The sequence below is a fragment of the Ursus arctos genome, unplaced genomic scaffold (genome assembly GCF_023065955.2).
Source record: "Ursus arctos isolate Adak ecotype North America unplaced genomic scaffold, UrsArc2.0 scaffold_13, whole genome shotgun sequence".
Taxonomy (NCBI): Eukaryota; Metazoa; Chordata; class Mammalia; order Carnivora; family Ursidae; genus Ursus; species Ursus arctos.
Window position 1 is genome coordinate 22,815,439 of NW_026622797.1, and position 24,953 is coordinate 22,840,391.

The following is a 24,953-nucleotide window of genomic DNA, read 5'->3' on the forward strand; positions in this document are numbered from 1 at the left end:
AAAAGTTTGCAGAATAACCCAGGAAGGAGATAATGGGAACCTCGTCCTGTAAAACAATAAGGTTTGAAAAAAGTGGAAGAGTTTGGAATTTTTTAGTTAGCTTGCAAGACATGGTGACTCACTAGATGTGAGGCCGAATAGCATCAAATATGACTAATATTTGGAGTCCGAGTGACAGCAGGAACTATAATGACATCAGGAGGGTATTTCATTTAGTCAATAGAGATTGAAAATTCACCACGTAACTCTCTATATATCACTTCCTGCTTAACCCTTTCCAATGGTTGCTTATTGCACACCAAATAAAAACCAAATACCGTACTGTGCTTCCCAGACTCTTCCTAATCTGACTCTTCCTATCTTTTTGACATCATCTCATGCTACTCTAGCCCATATTTACTGTCTTCCATCCCCACATTTTATAAATTTACTTCTTTGCACATTTTATGGCAAGCTTGTCACTATATTAGTGTTTACTATATTTGCTATAACTTATGCCTGGAATGCTCATTCCTGAAATCTCCATGGTTATTCGAGTAGGTCATAGATAAAGTATTATCCTCTTAGAGAAGACTTCCCTGACAAAACATCCACATTTTTAGTTTCCTTTGAATTGAACTATAGTTTCATGTTTTTTTTTAAGACAGTTTTGTTTTTTCTTTATATTTAAAATATATGTATCATATATTTACATTTTTTCAATCCCTACTCACACCTTTCATTATGTTGAATACCTTTTGTTGTAGGAGGTCACTCTCCCAGAACCTTCCACCTTCCTGCTAGAATCCTAATCAAGTTGCTTTGTTGATAGTTCTTTTTCTAGTGTTTTCTTGATTGCTTTACGTACATTTTCTTTTCTCCTCCCCAACCCTTTTTTGGCGTCCCATGACTTCCTCTTTCTTTACAGGGTAAGTGCTATAAAAAAGAAGCCCCAAATAGCACTGGAAGCATAAAAATGTCAGTGCAAAGGTCTTTTCCGCATTCTCCTTCAGGTATCTACATTGATGGAAGTTATGATATCTTCAACATGTGGTTTTTCAGGTACAGTCTGCAGTAGGGTTAGTGCAATAGGAGCTACTTTTTTAAAAATCACTGACAGCCAGAACTCCAGGTGTACTATCTTAGACCAAGGTTCTCTTTTTCTGGGTTAGTTTATTTTTCCCTTCTGATTTAATCTTTGTCTCTGCTTACATACTTGCTCAAAATAATCTATTAGCACCATTTTTTTTTTAATTCAAGATTGATGTGCCCTGCTACAGATCGTTCTAACTGGAGTGACCTCATACATTCTGTTTATATTACCTAGGTAAAAAATCAGCATTGCAGTATTGCATTCTTATTTTAATTTGCATTTCCTTGATGGCATAGGATGTGGAGCTCATTTTCATATGCTTATTTGCCATCTGTATATTACCTTTGGTGAGGTGTCCATTATGGTCTTTGATCCATTTTTAATTGGATTATTTGTTTCCTTATTATTGGGCTTTAAGAATTCTTTGTGTATTTTGGATAACAGTTCTTAGTCAGATGTTTGCTTTTGCAAATAATTTCTCCTAGTCTGTGGCTTATGTTCTAATTCTCTTGACATTATCTTTCATAGAGCAAAAGTTCTTAATTTTAATGAAGTCAATTATTTCTTTCCTGAAATGTGCCTTTGGTGTTGTTGATTTCTCCTTTTTATTGTTTCGTTGCGGTTTTTTAAGATATACCGGGAATGATTCCTTTGTATTTCTATGTATATTATATATTCACCTGATGGTGAACTAATGTTTTTAATTTTAATGAAATCCAATTTATCATCTTTTTCTTTTATGGTTAAAATTTTGTGTGTACTCTCTGAGAAATTTTTGCCTACTACCTTCATACTCTTTAAGATTTTCACCTACGTTTTCTTATAAATCTTTAGTTATTTTATGTTAAGTGGTAGGGTTCAAGGTTCGTTTATTTCCATGGATGTATTCAGGTATTGCAGCATCATTTGTTGAAATACCATTCTTTTCTTTAATAGAATACCTTCAAACTTTTGTTGAAAATCAATTGACTTTCTATGAATGAGTCTGTTTGTGGACTCTATTCTCTTCCATTGATTTATTTGTCTCTTCATATTTTGATACACACTATTTGGATTACTGTAGGTCTGTAAAAAGTCAGCTCATTTATAAAGATTGTTTTAGATTTTTATTTTATTTTAGATTTTTAGCATTTCTATGTAACTTTAGGGATAGACATGTCAAAAGGAAAAGGAGTTGAAATTTTGATTGAGATTGCCTTAAAACATAGAGATTGATTTGACATCTTTATAATATTAAGTCCTCCAACCCATCAATATGACATATTTATTAATTAGATAAAAAGCAATGCTTTTTAGTTTTTTTTTTTAAGATTTTATTTATTTATTCGACAGAGATAGAGACAGCCAGCGAGAGAGGGAACACAAGCAGGGGGAGTGGGAGAGGAAGAAGCAGGCTCATAGTGGAGGAGCCTGATGTGGGGCTCGATCCCATAACGCTGGGATCATGCCCTGAGCCAAAAGCAGACGCTTAACCACTATGCCACCCAGGCGCCCCAGCAATGCTTTTTAGTTTTAAGCTAGAGTTTTCTACATCTTTGTTAAACTTCTTATTATTTATTTTTAATATTACTCTACTCTAATTTTTCACATTTTACTTGCAATTGTTTGGAACTAGAAAATAGAGATACATTTGACTTTATGGATCTTTTTAAAAATTTTGTGTTCTAGTAGTTTCTTTTTCTGTCAAGAGTATTTCCTTGTATGTGGCCTAAATTTCAATAAGGAACTACTAATTAGAACTATTATTTTATGATCAGTGGTGTTTTTAAGGAATATAATTTAAAAGGTTATAAAATAAACACAGAAAAAAAATCAACCCAGGTAATTCAAAACTAGAACACTGAGTAGATAATTGTACTTATGGTAGGATGAATAACGATGTTTGTTATGTTTACCACTTTGCAACAAAACCCATGGTTTTTTTTTCAAATAGTTCTGTCAAAATAGGTAAATCTATGTTATTAGACTTTATCATTTTGTGGATAGAATGTATTCTTTCATTTTTTAAAATAGAAAAATGGATTAAAGATGTATGGCCTAAGAACGAATACATTTTTTATTCTGTTGATTTGCTATTACTTATAAATATACAACATATTCTGTCTTTGAAGATTTTGAAATAATATCTCAAAGAAAACAAAGTGCTGAAATCATGTGGGATCAGCAAAGATAGCTAACTCCTGCTTCTTTGGAGAGATTTGAAATAAAGTGGAAATAAAATGGCTAGATCTTATAAAGCAGGGATATATTAACTTACCAAATAGACATCTTTATCTTGTGTTTTTCAGGATGAAATTGAGATTATGAAGCTCTTGAGGTGAGAACATTGGTCACAAATCAATAAAACCAATTACAATCTGTTTTCAACTTCCTTAGATTTGGGACTTTGCCTCACATAACTGTGTCGATGAGCTAAAAAAAAGAGTAAAAATGAGTAGTTTTATTTTGATATGTTTTATTTTATGGTGTAAATAGTATTTCTGTTCTTCAGTAGAACACTTACTATTATAAGAATTTTATAAAATATGTAGACATTTTCCCAAGAGTTCTAGTTCTTACAGATGGAAAATAGAATGAATGGAGACAGAAATGTGCTAGCAATGGTTTGGAAAGAAGAAAAAATGTGTAATATATCTTCAGTCAGTCTTATATACTAGTATTCTCTTTTGCTAATAAAATATGTCCATATTATGCCCAAATATGCCATTGTAACAAAATGATGTCCATAAAACTGAGTTTATTCTAGGCATATAAAGTCAAATATTGTTAAACATGTGATCTTTATTCTACTGTACTGAAACTTTAGTGATATTAGCAGATATTCCTTTCACAAAGCAAGTATTAGGTTTTGCTTTGCTTTGTTGTTGGTGATGTTGCTGTTGAAAGCTATTTGGAAGAGAAATCTTATCTTTTTCCCATTAGTTTCTATAAAGACTGTTTGTCACTATTACTGTATCATTGAATATTAGGAGCTTTTATTAGTATCATGGGGACTGAAAAAAAAATCAATTCAAGATTTATCTTATTTAAGTAGGCGCAAAAGGAGGAAACCTTCACAAATACCTTACAGACCCCAATATTAAAATATCTTCTTTAACTTCTTTCAAATTTACCCCATCTGGTCCATATCATAATCCATAACTCTTAATAAACAGTAAAAAAGGATAGGCAGAGCTATTTTCATAAGCAGTATGATTTCCTTTTTAATAATTATAGTTTAGCACTACCAACTAAGTGATAGTTCTGAAATATTCAGTTGTTTATAGGCATTTCAAATATTTTAAATTTTTTCCATCTTATGCAATAGATGGGACATTTAGATTTCTATTAAGCAAGAAAAATTGATCTACATGGAAATGTAAACTTTAAGAGAGAAATAATGAAACAAATTCCTTGGAAGGAAGAAAAATAATTAAGTAAATATAAGGCCATGTGTTTTGTGCTATTTCATACTAAAGCAGAACCCAGATTCAAACAATGAAAAAATTGAGGAGGGGACAAAATAAAACGTGATCTTTCTTGTCTCTCAGGGCTACCATTAACCCTCTATATGGTTCAGCATTAACATAATTGACACATTTAGCTCCATAAACACATTTTCCCTCAGATTTCCTTTTTATTCTCACAACCCACTTGAATTAGTCTAGTAGAAATGGTGGTATTTTTAACAGTTAAATAGAGTATAGGAGATGGTTTTGGTGAGAAGTAACAAAGATGGCAGGGAGGTAAGGTCAGAAGACCTGCATTACAGGTGTCTTTACTCAACCTCCCACAGGCATCCTGTTCTCTCAGAGTAGGGAGGGCACTGCTCTGTTGGTTGTATTATAGGGTACTGTTTAGTCTACATTTGCAATGAGGGAGTCACTAAATATTCAAGTGGAGGATGCACGGGTGTTGCTTTTATTTTTTTTCCTCCCGTCTACAGAATGGAGTAACAAAGTCAGGGATTGTTTCTCCATGCAAAGAGGTTGAGATCTCACAATCGCATCCTGCTCACCTACTTGGAATTAGGCTGCAATGGTAATATTGGCACCATGTTCTAATCTGTCATCCCTCGCTCTATATCTCTGGTTCTGTTCCCCCAATACTGGGTGAATGTTCAACTGTTAAAAGACAGAGTGATCTTTGTGGCCTATTTGAACTTGATGCTATTTAGGCCTAAAGTGTAAACAAAGTCGCATAGTGCAGTAAGTCTATGCATTGAGTTATATGGCTCCACGGCCTGAAATCATCTTGCCTCTCATTTAATAGCAATTGCAACTCCTGCAAAATAATATGTTTTGAAGATCATATAGAAAGGTATAATTATAATCTATGGGACAATATTCAGAAAATCTTAGATTTCCTGGCCCAAATAGCCTCACAATTTCATCCCTTGTTCTTGCACTGGAGACCACAGAGTTATATCCCATTTTTATTCATACTTGTCTTAATCACCTTGGCTTTGGGTGGGAGAGAATTTAAACAGTATAAGAGAGATAAAAGATAATGCAGAAGAAAGGGAAAATAAAAGTATCTCATATAAGGATTAAAAGAAGAAAACACAAGCTTGAAGATTTATTCAAAGTACATATTTTGGCATTGTCAAATTATAAATTATCTTCCAAAATCTAAGTATAGGTCTGGTTCTCTAATCAATATTTGCACGTCACTTTTAAGATGTCAGATTTTCAGTATTTCACTTCAAAATGACTTTTAAAATAAAGATCTTTATCTTATAAAGCAAACCCAAAGGGCATTAGGATAAAGCTCAGAAGATGACCTACAAGGATGTCAAAGTGAAATAACTTTCTATTGTTTCAAATATAGAAAAATCACATGCCTGTCTTGTAAAGAATTTTGAATAACTTAGAGGATACACAAACCACCATGTTCAGAAGCCTTGTCCATTTCCACTGTGATTTAAGATCTGCAGACTTGCCTAGCAATTCCATAGCTCTTTAAGGCAAATCTGATGCTGCATACACAGTGGAACATTGCTTTGGATTGTTTATAAAGTAAGCGCGTGCCTAAAATGTCATTAATAAATTATTCTTCTCCTCGTAGTCCTTAAATATCAAGCTACTGAAAACTGCTTATTCTACTTCTGGAGTGTTCTCTGTTTCTTTTGGATTTCCCAGGCTAATACCTTGTTAAACTTTGCTTGAACCACTGAAAGGCGTTGTTGCTCTCTAACTTTAGTTCCATCATTCTACCTTCAGAGTGACACTACAGTAATACAATTTGAATTTTAGCATTTTCTTTTCTTTTCATTTTTTTCTGATTCATATTTTATTTATTTTTATTTTTTAAGTTTTTGTTTAAATTCCAGTTAGATAATGTAGAGTGTAATATTAGTTTCAGGTGTACAATATGGTGATTCAGCACTTCCATACAACACCCAGTGCTCATCACAAGTGCCCTCCTTAATCCCCGTCACCTATTGCACTCATCCCCCACCCACCTCCCCTCTGGTAACCATCAGTTTGTTCTCTATAGTTAAGAGTCTGTTCTTGGTTTGCCTCTCTCTCTCTCTCTCCCTTTCTCTTTCTTTTTTTCCGCCTTGGCTCATTTGTTTTGTTTCTTAAATTCCACATATGAATGAAATCATGTGATATTTGTCTTTCTTTGACTGATTTATTTCACTTAACATAACACCCTCTAGCTCTATCCATGTTGCTGCAAATGACAAGATTTCATTCTTTTTATGGCTGAGTAATATTCCATTGTGTATATATATATATATATATATATATATATATATATATATATATATTACTTCTTCTTTATCCATTCATCAATTGATAGACACTTGGGCTGTTTCAATAATTTGGCTATTGCAGATTATACTGCTATAAACATGGGGGTGCATGTATCCCTTTGAATTAGTGTTTTTGTATTCTTTCGGTAAATACCCAGTAGTGTGATTGCTAGATCATAGGGTGGTTCAATTTCTAACTTTTTGAAGGAATGACATACTATTATCCACAGTGACTGCACCAGTTTGCATCCCCACCAACAGTGCAGAAGGGTTCCCCTTTCTCCACATCCTAGCCAACACCTGTTGTTTCTTATGTTTTTGATTTTAGCCATCCTGACAGGCCTGAGGTGATATCTCATTGTAGTTTTGATTCGTATTTCCCTGATGATGAGTGATGTTGAGTATCTTTTCATGTGTCTGTTGGGCATCTGGATTTCTTCTTTGGAAAAATGTCTATTCATGTTTTCTGCCCATTTTTTAATTGGATTATTCATTTTTGGGGTGTTGAATTTTAAAAGTTCTTTATATATTTTGGATACTAGTACTTTATCAAATATATCATTTGCAAATATCTTCTCCCATTCTGTAGGTTGCCTTTTTGTTTTGTTCATTTCCTTTGCTCTGCAGAAGCTTTTATTTTAATGAAGTCCCAATAGTTTATTTTTGCTTTTGTTTCCCTTGCCTCAGGAGACATATATGTAGAAAGAAGTTGCTATGGCTGAGGTCAGAGAAGTTTCTGCCTGTGTTGTCATCTAGGATTTTTATGGTTCCAGGTTTTACATTTAGGTCTTTAATCCATTTTTTAAAAATATTTTCTTTATTTGAGAAAGAGAGAAAGAGAGAGCATGGGCAGGGGGGAGGTGTAGAGGGAGCAGAGGGAGAAGCAGACTCCCTGCTGAGCAGGAAGCCAGATATGGGACTCAATCCCAGGACCCCGGGACCCCGAAGGCAGATGCTTAACCAACAGAGCCACCCAGGAGCGCTGGTCTTTAATCAATCTTGAATTTATTTTTGTGTATGGTGTAAGTAAGTGGTCCAGTTTCATTCTTTTGCATGTTGCTATCCAGTTTTCCAAGCACCATTTGTTGGAGAGACTGTCTTTTTCCCATTGGATATTCTTTCCTGCTTTGTCAAAGATAAATTGACACATAGTTCATTTCTAGATTTTCTGTTCCATTCTATTGAATGATATGTCTATTTTCGTATCAGTACCATATGGTTTTCATCACTATAGCTTTGTAATATAACTTGAAGTCTAGAATTGTGATGTTCCCAGTTTGCTTTTCTCTTTCAAGATTGCTTTGGCCCTTCAGGATCCTTTGTTATTCCAGACAAATTTTAGTATTGTTTATTCTAGCTCTGTGAAAAATGCTGGTGGTATTTTGATAGGGATTGCATTAAATGTGTAGATTGCTTTTGTTTTTCCATTTCTTGTATTGCCTTCAATTTCTTTCATCAGTGTTTTATAGTTTTCAGAGTATAGGTCTCTCACCTCAAATACACAACCTAAACTTACACCTAAAGGAGCTAGGGAAAGAACAACAAAAGAAGCCAGAAAATAATAAAGATTAGAACAGAAATAAATGATATAGGAGCTAAAAAAAAAAAGAACAGAACAATGCAACCAGGACCTGGTTCTTTGAAAAAATTAATAAAATTGATAAACCTCTAGTCAGACATATCAAAAAGAAGAGAAAGGACTTAAATAAATAAAACCACAAACAAGAGAGGAGAAATAACAACCAACACCACAGAAATACAAACAGTTATGAAATAATATTATGAAAAACTATTTTCCAACAAATTGGAGAACCTGGAAGAAATAGATAAATTCCTAGAAACATAAACTATCAAAATTGAAACAGGAAGAAATAGAAAACTTGAACAGACCATAAGCGGCAAAGAAATTATATCAGTAATCAAAAAACTCCCAACAAACAAAAGTCCAGGGACAGGTGGCTTCACAGGCGAATTCTACCAAACATTTAAAGAAGAGTTAATACCTATTCTTCTCAAACTATTCCAAAAAATAGAAAAAAGAAGGAAAAGTTCAAAATTCATTCCATAAGGCCAGCATCATACCGATTCTGTAACTAGATAAAGACTCCACTAAAAAAGAGAACTATAGCCCAATATCCTGGTGAACATGGATTTAAAAATTCTCAGTAAAATACTAGCAAACCAAATCCAACAATACATTAAAAAAATCATTCACCATGATCAACTGGAATTTATTCCTGTTTTGTAAGGGTAACTCATCATTTGCAAATCAATCAATGTGATATAACACATTAATAAAGGAAGATAAGAATTAATTATATGATCATTTCAAACAATTCAGGAAAAATCATTTGATAAAGGCCACATATGAAAAACCCTCATCCTCAGTGGGGAAAACAGCCTTTCCCCCATGGTCAAGAAAAAGACTCGGATGTCCACTCTCATTGTTATTTAACATAGTACTAGAAGTCCTAGCCACAGCAATCAGACAACAGAAAGAAATAAAAGGCAAACAAATCATCAAGGAGTAAGTAAAACTTTCACTATTTGCAGATGACATGATACTCTATATAGAAAACCCAAAAGACTCCACCAAAAAAAAAAAAAAAATGCTGATACATAAATTCAGTAAGGTTGCAGAATACAAAATCAATACACAGAAATCTGTTGCATTTCCATACACCAATAATGAAGCAGCAGGAAGGGAAATTAAGGAATCTATCCCATTTACAGTTGCTCCAAAACCAATAAGATACCTAGGATTTTTTTTTTTTTTTTTTTAGAATTAATGACAAGAGAGCCAGAAAGAGGAATGGAGGAAGAAATACACTCAATGCATATCAGGAACTACAGCTGAAGAAAAATATGCTGGCTAATTGTATCTAGAGGATGAGAGAAAAAAGGTAAGCTGCAAGTGAAGAGAAGACTATGGCATTCTCAATGAATATGGAAAAATCTGGAAAAGAAGCTGCCTTAGGGACAAGGGAAGTGGAGATATTAAATAAGGTGTGAGAGCAGAACTTAAAAATGGACATGCCTACACAATAGGCATTTGGAACTTCACACTGGAATCCAGGAAAGAGGTTTTACAAATAATAATCTGGAAATCAACTCCATATGTTGTTGTCTTTGTCATCGTGATCTCTGACATTATCATTATAATAGTGATAATGTCAGTTTTAAAATTCTAGAACTGAGATTCCTTGAGAAAATAACTGTTTTTTGGTGTGATAAGGTGATGTGTGAATCACCTTCTCTACCCCATTTTTATTTAGATGAAGAATATTGCCACAAATATGACTTATCAGGTTTAAAGTACTGCTCCATTTTTTACTCACTTTTGGCTAATGTAGATGATGATTAAAAAGCTGAAGTGTGAACGTTTTTGTGCCATTGGAAAGGTGAGAAACCCCATTTAACACTTCTGCAATAGCCCTTTGGTCATGCCTTGGAAGTCACAGCATTGCTGCTATTGCATAGACAGACGGTGAGATTATTTATTTGTTCCCCAACTAAATAAAGAACACCTTGCCCTAAGTGATATTCTAGCAACATAAAGTGGTTAAAACAACCTCTTTAGGATATTGGGTACTGCAGTAGTTTCTCTGGGTCAGCTGAACTCAAATTGTTTCAAGAGCTATTGAATTTCATGAACTCTCCGAGTTATCCCAAAAGGAGTATTGCTGAACAACCCAATGGAATATTCCCTTTATTTTCACATTCTTTAAATTAAATTTAAAGGTAGTGGGACCGTTGTATAAGCATATTGCATCCCCAGCCACCCTAAACAAAAATTGATTGTGCATGGCATTCGCAGGTATCTAAATCTCTATGAATTAGTGAGATACCTGTGATTGAATGCAGAGTAATTCCGCATGGATCAAATCAGTGATCATCTGCTGTGTATGTTGAGTTTAAATCAACTTATTTGTCTAAGAAAGATGAGTTCATTAAGAACATTATAAAATAAATTAAGGTAGAAGATCCTATTAGGAGAGAAATGACTACGAGACTCACTCTGTTTTAATGAAAATATTTTCTATGTGACAGCCGAGCTTGAGCAGAAAATGATAATCTTCTCGACAAAGACGAAAGAAATGTGGAAGTGCATTCACATCGGTTTTCTCTTAATTCCCTATAGTACAGTTTTGTTGCTTTATAATCATGGGCTTTGTCATAAAGAAAAACATTTTTGTTCTCCGCTCTCCCATAGCTATGAAATAAAATTATTTTCTGATAAAGTATAAATATAACTGGCCAATATTATTGAGGGTTAAACAAATCTAAGATTACCATATGTACTCAATTTCTCTTCTTTCCACAGAAACCTTTCTGAAATTATGAGTGGAGAGAGTACGCTATAAATTCTAAAATAATAATATCCATGCAATATGAATGTTGGCTGAAGTGTAGGTGTATCACCACCAGCTGACTCCTACATCATAATTTCAGGGGATACTGGCAAGGATTTAAGTGGAATTTTTCCTGAAAATATTATAAAGGAAATGTTGACACAGAACTGGCTGGAGTGTTTAGCCAAGTTTTATGTTAGAAAAAGGTCAGCTTTTGAGATCATGTTTTCTCTCCGGGGAGTGGGGAGTGGGGGAAGGAAATAGATCAAGGTTCCTTTTGAGTGGTAAGAGAGCTGTAACATTTTATTTTCATAAGTTTTCTCATATGAAACTTTCACAAACTCCCCTTCAAAAATACAAATTACATACTGCCTCTTGTACTTAGGCTGTTTGGGAAATCTCACAAAATAACAATCCTCCTGCTGTGTGGATAAATCCCTAGCTGACTGTTGTTCAAGAAAGTCTTGGAGGCAGAGATAATCAGCCTCTGGAGAATCCATCAGGGAAAGAAAAACAAAGACAGCCTCATAAAGAGTAAATAACATTCCTGATAATATATAAACGTAGCATAGGATTGCAGTCACTTGTCTTAGTTATGGGCATTAAAGTTCAGTGGGTAAGAGAGAAAACTCTAGATCATGTCCCCTGGCTTTGAATTCCTGCTTAGCAATTGACCGGCTCTTGGACCTGAGACAAAGATACATGGTTTCTCTGTGTGTCCATTTTCTTATCTGTAAGGTGAAACTAATGATACCTAGTTCACGGATGTTTCTGGGGAGACTTAAATGAGGGAACACATAGTGTGCTTAAAAACAGTGCCTGAGAGATAGTACGTGCCTCCTATCTGTTATTATAATTATTATTAACTCTGCTGTCATCGAGCTTCTGGTAGGCCATTACAAATGAAATGTCTATCAAGGGGAGAACTGGAGAAAAAAATCATTCCTTCAGTTCTTCCTCAAGGAAGAGATATATTCACTCACCCACAAACAGTTTAATACTTATATTACCAAACTAATTTAGAATTATAGTATTATTAAATATTATTGTTATAGAGCATTATTAAATATTACACATATCTCTCTGAAAATTTCTTAGAAAAGTAAAATTTTATTATATGTACATGTACCACCTGTTATTAGTTTCACAAGCTCTTGGTCACAAAAGAGGTGAAATATGCCCTATGTGTATGATGTGAAAGAAACTGGAATAAGATTCTACAGCCAGGGGCGCCTGGGTGGCACAGCGGTTAAGCATCTGCCTTTGGCTCAAGGCGTGATCCCGCCGTTCTGGGATCGAGCCCCACATCAGGCTCCTCCGCTATGAGCCTGCTTCTTCCTCTCCCACTCCCCCTGCTTGTGTTCCCTCTCTCGCTGACTGTCTCTATCTCTGTCAAATAAATAAATAAAATCTTTAAAAAAAAAAAAAGATTCTACGGCCCAATTAATTAGCTTGATATATGTTGTGTCATTTCACTAGGTGTCTGGTCTTAGGCAAGATGATCATACAAGAAGTACTTCAATTAATACAGTTGCCAACAACACAATAGTAATAGTTATGAAAATTAAAGAAAATGAAACTATGCTGATTTTTTGTTTCTTGCTTTTACAAGGGAATACATTTCTTTTTATTTATTTATTTATTTATTTATTTATTTATTTATTTATTTTTAATGATTTTTTATTTTATTATGTTAGTCACCATACAGTACATCCCCGGTTTCCGATGTAAGGCTTGATGATTCATTAGTTGTGTATAACACCCAGTGCACCATGCAATACGTGCCCTCCTTACTACCCATCACCAGCCTATCCCATTCCCCCACCCCCCTCCCCTCTGAGGCCCTCAGTTTGTTTCTCATAGTCCATAGTCTCTCATGTTTCATTCCCCCTTCTGATTACCCCCCTTTCTTTATCCCTTTCTTCCCCTACCAATCATCCTAGTTCTTATGTTCCATAGATGAGAGAAATCATATGATAGTTGTCTTTCTCTGCTTGACTTATTTCACTTAGCATTATCTCCTCCAGTGCCGTCCATGTTGTAGCAAATGTTGAGAACTCGTTCTTTCTGATAGCTGAGTAATATTCCATTGTATATATGGACCACAGCTTCTTAATCCAGTCATCTGTTGAAGGGCATCTCGGCTCCTTCCACGATTTAGCTATTGTGGACATTGCTGCTATGAACATTGGGGTGCATATGGCCCTTCTCTTCACTACGTCTGTATCTTTGGGGTAAACACCCAGTAGTGCAATGGCTGGATCATAGGATAGCTCAATTTTTAACTTTTTAAGGGACCTCCACACTGTTTTCCAGAGTGGCTGTACCAACTTGCATTCCCATCAACAATGTAGGAGGGATCCCCTTTCTCCACATCCTCTCCAACAATTGTTGTTTCTTGCCTTGTCTATTTTTGCCATTCTAACTGGCGTAAGGTGGTATCTCAGTGTGGTTTTGATTTGGATTTCCCTGATGGCTAATGATTTTGAACATTTTTTCATGTGTCTGTTAGCCATTTGTATGTCTTCATTGGAAAAGTGTCTGTTCATATCTTCTGCCCATTTTTTGATTTGTTTATTTGTTTCTCGTGTATTGAGTTTGAGAAGTTCTTTGTAGATCTTGGATACCAGTCCTTTATCTGTAGTGTCATTTGCAAATATATTCTCCCATTCCGTGGGCTGCCTCTTAGTTTTTCTGATTGTTTCCTTGGCTGTGCAGAAACTTTTAATCTTGATGAAGTCCCATAAATTCATTTTATCTTTTGTTTCTCTTGCCTTTGGGGATGTGTCATGAAAAAGGTTGCTTTGGCCGATGTCGTAGAGGTTGCTGCCTATGTTCTCCTCTAGAATTTTGATGGATTCCTGTCTCACATCGAGGTCTTTCATCCATTTGGAGTTTATTTTTGTGTATGGTGTGAGATAGTGGTCAAGTTTCATTCTTTTGCATGTAGCTGTCCAATTTTCCCAGCACCATTTATTGAAGAGACTGTCTTTTTCCCACTGGATGTTTTTTCCTGCTTTATCAAATATTAGTTGCCCAAAGAGCCGAGGGTCCATTTCTGGGCTCTCTATTCTGTTCCATTGGTCTATGTGTCTGTTTTTGTGCCAGTACCATGCTGTCTTTGTGATCACAGCTTTGTAGTACAGCTCGAAATCCGGCATTGTGATGCCCCCAGCTTTGTTTTTCCTTTTCAACAGTTCCTTGGCGATTCGGGGCCTTTTCTGTTTCCATACAAATTTAAGGACTATTTGTTCCAGTTCTTTGAAAAATGTCATTGGTATTTTGATCGGGATAGCATTGAAAGTGTAGATTGCTCTGGGTAGCATGGACATTTTAACTATGTTAATTCTTCCGATCCATGAGCATGGAATATCTTTCCATCTTTTTATGTCTTCCTCAATGTCTTTCAAGAGTGATTTGTAGTTTCTAGAATATAGGACCTTTACGTCTCTGGTTAAGTTAATTCCAAGGTAACGTATGGTTTTTGGTGCTATCGTAAATGGGATGGATTCCCTAATTTCTCTTTCTTTGGTCTCGTTATTCGTGTATAGAAATGCAACTGATTTCTGAGCATTGATTTTGTATCCTGCCACATTACTGAATTGCTCTATAACTTCTAATAGTTTGGGAGTGGCTTCTTTTGGGTTTTCCATATAGAGTATCATGTCATCTGTGAAGAGAGACATTTTGACTTCTTTGCCGATTTGAATACCTTCGATCCCTTTTTGTCATCTGATTGCTGTTGCAAGGACTTCTAGTACCATGTTGAATAATAGTGGCGAGAGTGGGCATCCTTGTCGAGTTCCTGATCTTAAGGGAAAGGCTTCCAGCTTTTCCCCATTGAGAATAATATTTGCAGTAGGCTTTTCATAGATGGCTTTTATGAGATTGAGAAATGTACCTTCTATTCCTACACTCTGAAGGGTTTTAATCAGGAAAGGATGCTGTATTTTGTCAAATGCTTTTTCAGCATCGATTGAGAGGATCATATGGTTCCTGAGTCTTTTCTTGTTGATATGATGTATCACACTGATTGATTTGCAAATATTGAACCACGCTTGCATCCCAGGTATGAATCCCACTTGATCGTGATGGATAATCCTTTTAATGTACTGTTGGATTCTATTAGCAAGTATCTTGTTGAGGATTTTGGCGTCCACATTCATTAGGGAGATCGGTCTGTAATTCTCCTTTTTGAGGGTGTCTTTGCCTGGTTTGGGGATCAAGGTAATATTGGCCTCATAGAATGAGTTTGGTAGCTTTCCTTCTGTTTCTATTTTTTGAAATAGCTTTAGGAGAATAGGTATTATTTCTTCTTTGAATGTTTGGTAGAATAAGGGAATACATTTCTATCATTAAAGGTACATATTTAGGAGCTCCTGGTTGACTCCGTCAGTTGGACATCTTGGTTTCTGCTCGGGTCATGATCTTGGGGTCATGGCATCAAGCCCCGCATGGAGCTCTGTGGTCAGGGTGGAGTCTGCTTGTCCCTCTCCTTACCCCCACTTTTATTCTCTCTCTCCCAAATAAGTAAACAAATAAAATATTTTTTAAAAAGGTATATATTTAGTATGTAAACATAGCCTCTGGAATTTGGGAGGCATAAAATGAATAAATATGATAGTAGCAGTATCCAAAAACCTTGCAAACTTCTAATAAAACAATATAGAGAAAAGATGGAAAGGCCATTTCACCCTATTTAATTGGATTTCTCTTGCCAATGGACAACAATATTTATATTTGGAATATATCTCTCTAAGAATTTTTCTTTTTTTCTCTAAGAATTTTTCTTACATTTATGTATATATATGCATACATACCAAAATGAGTTCATATTCTTCATAACATACTGTGTTAGTATGTGTTTTTAGTATTGCCAAGTCTAGTCAGTTTGTTCGTGCCGGTATATACAGTTCTATCTTGTTCTTTTTAACAGTTGCATAGTATTTTATAATTATTATAATTTCAATGTCTCTCTATTGGTAAACATCTGTTTTGTTAACAGATTTTTACTATTATAAACCGTGTTTTCATATTCAAAAAAGGGAAAAACTTCAATGGTTAACATACATAAGATAAATGTTCAATACTACAAATATCCATGGAAGTATCAATTTAAAAATATATATTATTTCACACACATCAGATTGGCAAAAATGAAAAATTTTACCCACGTTATATATGGATGAAGATGTGGAGAAATGGAAACTCACATATACTGGTAGTTGTGTAAATTAGGACAACATCTCTGGAGAAATGTTGTTAACTGGTAAATTTGAAGGTGTGCATTGCCCATGATGTAACATTTCTTTTCCTACACGCTAGCAATTCCTGTGTATCTGAGTAGGTTCCAATCTAGTGGGTGCTTTGAATACATATGGGATATTGATAGTTGCCACAATGATTGGAGGATGCTACTTGCAAATAGTGGGCAGGGCCAAGAAATTTAAACATCCGGTAATGCACAGGACAATCTTATACAACAAAGAATGATATTGTCCACAATTGTATTTTCTTTCAAATGTCTTGCTGTTTGCTTTCCTAGTTAAAATACCTATTTTAAGTAATCTGAGCTTAGACTATAACTTCATTTTACATTTAAAAATAAACCACTATTTTTGTATGACTTAATATACCCTGATCTTTCTTTGGGGGGATTTGGAAATTTACCATGCTGTTTCTTACCATTTGAAACTATCATTAATAGTGAAACAGGTGATAGTGTTTAAGTTGTCAATGCAACTGTAGTATATCAAAGTGTATTTGCAACATACTTACAATCTATATGTACAGTCTTGTATTGATATATATTTACAAACAGTTTATTTCCGACATCATTTTGCTTTCAGGAGGATTCTGTGTTTATGAGCAAGTATCTCCCTAAATCATTATGTCTTCAAGTATAGTTGGGCCTGAGTATTTGCATATTAAAATGCATATTATCAGTTTAACTTACTTTAATTTGTTCTTTTATAGTTATTCTTTCCAGATATGTGCATAAGCTTATTATATTATCTATGAATATTTTTAAAAGAGAGTAAATGTTATGTGACAAAATAGTTGCTGTAAAAGGTGTTGCATTTGACTACACTGAGTAATATTGTTATATAGGAATTTATACACATGTGCACAAGGAATCATAATCATGAATGTTCATTCTAGTGTGACAAAAATTTGGGACTATAATAATTCTTAATAGGAAAACAGATATTTTGTGGTCTTTTAATCAGATCATTATGCACTTATTACAAGAAATGAATCTAATCTATTATTATCAATATATATAACTCTCAAAACAATATGGAATACAAAATACCTCATACATTGATATTATACTATGGAATATTTATATGAAGTTTAAAATCTGCCTAACCTTTTAAAATATTGTTTACAGAATTATAAATTTATAATACATTAGGGAAGCATGCAAAAATTCTAAACACTAAATAATGGTATTTGTTCTTCCTGAGAATATAGCAAGAGGAAGAAGTTGGGAAAGCTTGTACATAGGTGGCTTAAATTCTACCAAAAATGTTTCTTAAACAGTGGGTATAGGTTTTGTATAATTATTTTTTAATTTTAACTCACCTGAATTATTTCATAATAAACTTAAAAGTAAAATTATTTAAAGATAAGGAACAATTATATTGTTAAGTTTCAATAAGTGTTATGACTTTGAATGAAGCACTTTGATTGGATTCATAGAGAATAAAATATAATCAGGTAACTAATCCCATGCCAGAGCTGTGTTTTAAGTATCAAAATGAATGGATTCTTTTTCTTTTTTCCAATACTTTTTTCAAACCATACAATTTTAATGTTTATATTTAGACCATGGTTTTCTTGCACAATGATTTTCTTTAGTACTTCTAATTGTCTTTCCTTTTCTTCTTGAAAGAAGGGCAAGTGAAAGAAAACACATTTTCCTCGTATCATCAATAGTTTGGGGCTATTTAGCCACCTTATTTGTTAAATGATTTGGCATGCAATTGATCATTTCTAGGCCTGCTTCCTAATTGTCACACCCTGAATTCCTTTTATTACACACTCAGATTTAGGTCCACTATACATAGGATTCCCATGTCTCTCTCTTTTTTTTTTTTTTTCTGTATTATTTCCCCAGATTTTGTTGTTATTTCCTTTGGCATGGAATTTGAAGCTCAGCATCTAATATTTAAAAGCTGTTTTCAATCTTACTTTTGCGCTTTGTAATTATTGTTTTTTCTTTTCTGTAGGATTCTATGCTCCTCATTTTTTCCTTGAAATTTTATGAAGATGGATACATAAAAAAATACTACTTGCTGTTTTTTGATTTTTATTATCTGAAAACTTTTATCTTTCTCCAGCCTTAACAACGTTTTTTTTTTTTTTTTTTAATGTTATCACTCCTTATCCCTTTACTTTCTTTGATACCGCACTCTGGTTGCCCAGTTAGGGGACACTGACTTTCTGAATTGTTCTTCCATGATTCCTGGCCTTTTGTCTCTTCATCTCTCTCTCTCTCTCTCTTTTTGGTCTTATTTTCTGGGTTATTTGCTTAGCTTTTTCTCTCAATCTTAATTTAAATGTTTATGTTGGCAAACTTTCCTTATACAATACTGTAGTAACAAATAACTCTAGAATCTTAGTGGCTTACCACTAAGTGGTTTGTTATATGGTGGCTGTAGCTCTGCTGTACGTGTCTTCTTCCCTTTGAGAAACACAATGAACACAGAGTCAGTTATCTGGGACTTGCTGTTTCCATGGCAGTAACAATGGTAGATTCATGCAATACCTATTAAAGTATGTTCTTAAATGGTATACATTAGTTATGCTCACATTCTATTGTCCAAAGTAATTCACAAAGGAAGGCCAAGCCTGACATTCATGTGGTGGGAAACAGACCAAATAGAGTGCTCTACAGGTCTAGGGGAGAATTACAGAAATACTTTGAGTCTATAATAAGGTGATCACTCATCTTTGTCATCTTTCTTTTCTTATGATTGCCTCCTATGTATATTTTTTAGATTTCCATCTTTGATTTATCTAAATAAAATATTGCAATATAAAATCCTTCTGAGAATTCTAATTAGATTTTCGTTGTTCTTGTTATTGCCATCTTTCCAGTAACTTACTTATGTTTATTCTTAGGACCATTTTTCTATTGTTCACATTAATCATTTATACTTTTGCTGCTGGTTTTTCTCAAAAAACCATCTGGTGATGTCTGATCATATTTATAAATTATAGACTTGCTTAAGTAAGTAGGACATCAGGAAATTATTTCCTATACAATTACCAGATTCATCTTTGAATGAAGACCTTTTTCTCTGTGTGCATGATTATCAGACAGGTTATACTTCATTTGAGCAAAATGTAAGAAATCAGTGTGTGTATCCCTGCTGACAGGTTTGTTTTTGGTTTCTTGTTTTTTTTTTTTTTTTTTTTTTTTTTTTTTTTTGCCTAATTTGCTTTTGCATAATCTGGATTTCATCTGTAAGTTAACACAAATGGTTAACATAAATGGTATCTTGTATATTCATGCTTTTGCAACATGCTTTCTCCACTTAATAGCATAATCTTGGGAGAACCCAATGTATATTAATGTATATAGGACAACCTCACTTCTAAGCTGCTGAAGAGTGATAATTTATCTATACATTTCCATTTCCATATTGGGTTATTTTATATTATTTATTTGCATTGCTATTATGAATGATGCTCAATAAACATTCTTGTATATCCTGTTTTAAAAAAATGCAAGAAATCAAGAGACAATGGGCTTTCAGACCCACATGTCAAGCTTGAATGGGACATCAACCTGGCTCTGGGAGCTCCAGCCTCCACCCCCTCACTCCTGGTAGTTGGCTTCCTTTCTTCAGAAGTTATTTTCTGGTTTTAACTGGAGGAGGAATGCCAATAGTGGAAATGCAATACTGGGAATAGTAAATATTTGAATTGGGGGTCAATGAGGGATAGGTTCCACACTGACTCTATAATCAGCTCACCAGTCAGATTACTTTGGAGGCCAGTCCTATGATACTCTGGGAGGGCCCCTCCACTGCTTTAGATTTTTTTTCTTTATATGCATGATCTATTCCCCTGATCTTGGAGTTAACAATGAATTTTGTTCTAGCAATTGATTTTCCACGTGAAAATCATAATATTTGATTTGCCAGTTTCTTTTATCATTTTCAGTGTCTTAATGAATGTATTCCCTTTTTAAGACATCTCCCTCTTTTGGTGTCAGTGATTTTTTAGCAAAAAAGAAAAGGAAGCATGAGAGCTATGCATCATGTTGAACTAAACTGGTTATGTATATTTTTAGTTGTTGAGAACAACTAATTTCCCTTCTAAATCACTGTATTAATTTATTCTGTCAAGATTAATGTATAAAAACAGTAACTTTGGGGCTCCTGGGTGGCTCAGTCAGTTGAGTGTCTAACTCTTGATTTCAGCTCAGGTCTTGATCTTGGGGTCATGAGTTCAGGCCCTGCACTGGGCTCCATGCCTAGTGTGGAGCCTACTTAAAAAATAAAAAAACAAAAAACACAATAATTTTACCACGTACTTGCTAACAGAAGATATTGCAGTATTTTGCAATTATTACCAATGTAATAGAAGCAAGATGTTGTCTTATTGTGGCTTTAACTTGCATTTTCTTGTTAGTAGTGAATCCAAATGTGTTCGTGTATGTTAATTTGGCTATCTGTATTTTTCTTCTAATTATCTACTCATTTCCCCTGCCAAAGTGTCTTACATTGAATTTTATTACTGACTTTAGAATAATTTTTCTTATTCATTGCTTATCTTTTAATTTTTTTATTGTGTCTTTGTCATTTTATATGATTTGAGTGCATCTTTTCATTTTAATTTTTGGGTTTCATATATTTTTAGAACATTTCATCTAACTCCAGATTATTACTTTTTAATTATATTTTTAATTTTCATCCTTAACTAACTAAAATATATTTTTCGTGTGATACTAATTAGAGATTTACATATATATAATGTTTTCCCCAAGGACAGTTTTTTAGTAGCGCATCATTTCATTGTTAATTGAAATACAACATTTGTCCTGTACTAAATCTCTGTGTTTGTGTGTGTGTGCACACATGTGTATATACATATATACCTCATAGTTTTAATATGGTTACCTTGTTCTATTACATTTTTCTGTATCCATATTCTACAGCAATTTCATATGGTTTTATTTAGCATTGCTATTAGAACATTTTGATAACTGATAAATAAGAGTGCTTTTCCTTTAATTGGTTTAGCATTTTACAGGCTCTTTCCTTTTGAAGACATACCTTTCATTAGCCTATTAGGAGCCACTAGTTTTTTTTTTTTTTTAATTGTGTCTTTATTCCTCTTTGTACATGCTCCCATCTAGATAAATAGAAGTTTATTTCATATGACTTATTTGAAATATTTGAATTTTTTTCAAAATGTGAAAAATAGACTTATTACATTAAATACTTCAGCATTAATTTGGCATATATTTCCATTATTCCCATTTCTAATATGTTCTTTATTATGAATTATTACTCATTCTGGGCTTGGACATTTCAAAAAGATTTATTACTAGGTCTTTTATAAGCTTTTATTGCCTTTGTAATCATTCTTCTCTGTACCTCCTCCTACAGTTTTTTATTTTTTTTCTTTTTACATTTTTCTATTAGTACTGATGAATAAGAAAATTGATGGGTTTATAAGTTGAAATATCTTATAAGACTGAATAATTGTTCAACTAGTATCTTATTTTGTTATGTAGACTATTGTATACATTATGAATTATAATGATTATTCCTTCCCAATATTTAAAGACTTAATTTTTCATCCCATTTTATGGTATTAAAAAGTACTTACAACTTAGAACATTCACAGTGATAACAAAGAGATTCTGCAGATTCAGGGAAAATATTTGCAAAAGACATGTCTGATAAAAGAATATTATCCATGGTTCCTGGGTGGCTCAGTTGGTTAAGCGGCTGCCTTTGGCTCAGGTCATGATCCCATGGTCCTGGGATGAGGCCTGCATTGGGATCCCTACTTAGTGGGAATCTGCTCTGCTTCTGCCTCTCCTCTGCTTCTGCCTCTCCAACCCCCACTGGCTCATGCTCTGTCTCTCTCTCTCTCTCTCTCTCAAATAAACAAATAAAATCTTTTAAAAAATGACTATTATCTGAAATATACAAACACGCTAAAACAACAATAAGAAAATGAATAACTGGATTACAAATGGCTCAAAGTTAGTCATTATGCTGCACATCTGAAAATAATGTAACGTCAACTATATACAAATTTAAAAAATTATTTTAAAACAAGTGGGCCAAAGACCTTAATAGCCACTTCACCAAAGAAGATATACAGATCGCAAATAAGTATATGCAAACATGTTTAACATCATTTATTATTAGAACTACAAATGAAAATAACAATGAGATATCACTACACGTGTATTAAAATTATCAAAATCTGGAACGCTGATATACCAAATGCCAGAGGATACGGAACAACAGGAACTCTCATTTATAGCTAGTGGGAATAAAAAATGTTGCAGCCATATTCAAAGACAATTGGGAAGTTTCTTATAAAAGTGAACATACTCTTAACATATGTCCCAGCAATCATGTTCCTTGGTATTTATTCACCCAAAGGAGTTGAAAACTCATGTCCACACAAAAATCTGCTTATGGACATTTATAGCAGCTTTATTCATAATTATCCAGACTTGGAAGCAATCAAAATGTCCTTCAGTAGGTGAATAAATTATGGTACATTGAGACAGTGAAATATTATTCAGTGCTAAAAGCAAATGAGTTATCAAGCCATGAAAAGACATGGAAGACGCTTAAAGGCATGTTACTAAGCAAAAGAAACCGATCTGGAATGGCTACATAGTATATAATTCTAACTATATGACATTCTGGAAAAGACAAAACTATGGAGACAATAAAAAGATCTGTGGTTTTCAGGAGTTACTGCAGAGAAAGGGATGAGTAAGTGGAACACGGGATTTTTAGGGCTGTGAATCTATTCTGCATAATATTGTAATGATGGATATATATCATTATACATTTATCTAAAGCCGTAGAATGTACAATATCAATAGTGAATACTAAGGTGAACTATGGACTTTTGTTGATGATGATGTGTCAATGTAGGTTCATCAGTTGTAACAAGGGTACCACTCTGATGAAAGATATTGATGGGAAGAGAAACTATACATGTGTGGGGGCAGGGAACATATGGGAAATCTATAAATTTTGCTTTGAATCTAAAACTGATCTAAAAAGAAGTCTCATTTTAAAAAGATCATAAAGTTTTAGTGATGATGACCAACAAAGGGACATCTTTTTTCTAAACTATATTTGGAATATGTCTGTGAATGAATGATGTTTATGATGGTTGTTTTTAGTTTCTAGTAAGTAGTTACATAAGGACTTTTCATAGTTTCTGTTATTTTTAATGCTTTTTCATGTCATAAAATTTTGAAGAAGCTCAGAAAAAAGGAAAGGTTTGTTTGTTCTATGATTTTACATTTGTACTTACTTGAATCCAGTGGAATCTCTAATAAAAATAGCATGCCCTTAACATGGAATATTGCAAAAATCCTTGTTTTGATAGTTTACTAAGTAACATATAATAAGCAGTGATATGTTACACAAAATTTGGTGATTCCCATGAAAGTTGAATAATTTCAAGGGAAGAAATATTGCATTTTGTGGTACCATCAAGATTAATAGTAATTTGTAGTCACAAACCCAACATTTGTGTAGTTATTTGGCAGGAGTGGGTTAACTCAGCAGGCTTTGATTACTCACATCTTACACTTTCTAAAGAAACATCTGTTTCTGGGGGCGCCTGGGTGGCACAGTCGTTAAGCGTCTGCCTTCAGCTCAGGGCGTGATCCCGGCGTTCTGGGATCGAGCCCCACATCAGCCTCTTCTGCTATGAGTCTGCTTCTTCCTCTCTCACTCCCCCTGCTTGTGTTTCCTCTCTCGCTGGCTGTCTCTATCTCTGTCAAATAAATAAATAAAATCTTTAAAAGAAAGAAAGAAAGAAAGAAAGAAAGAAAGAAAGAAAGAAAGAAAGAAAGAAAGAAAGATCTGTTCTTGGACTGTTCCTTAGTCAGCTTCTTGGAGATAACCTCTGATCCCTTGTAATATTCTGCCTGATAAGTAGGTTTTTATATGCTTGCAGCCTTTGGCTATGTTGTATCAGTCTGACTAGAAAAGTTTAATCTAGCAATATGATTTATGGTGAATGCCTGCTTTTTTCTCTGAGGTAGGATGCCTGGACCTTGAGTAGCTGAAGTCAGTCATGTGGGTGCTGCATGCCTACATGACTGAACCCCAATAAAACACCTAGACATCAAGACTTCCTGGTTGGAAGACTTTTGCATGTGTAATCACACAACGTTTCTGGGAGAAATGTATGTCCCTGTGTTTATTCCACTGGGAAAGGACACCTAGAAGAGTATGTCAGACTTCTCTTGGACTTCACACATCTTTTCACTTTTGCTGATTTTAATCTGTATCCTTTCACTGCAAATAAACCATAACCATGGGTATAACAGTTTGTGTCCCATAAGTCCTTCTAATGAATTATTGAGTCTGAGGGTGGTCTTGTGGACCCCTGACATGATTGTATATGAACATTCCCATGCTTTGTTAAAATGTCAATTATACTATATTCACATATTCATTTCCAAATGTACTTGAGAAAATTTTTGTCATAGCGAAACTGTGTGGTCCAAGTGATTGAATGTAGCCTAATAATTTTGTTGTCTAAATTATAGCTG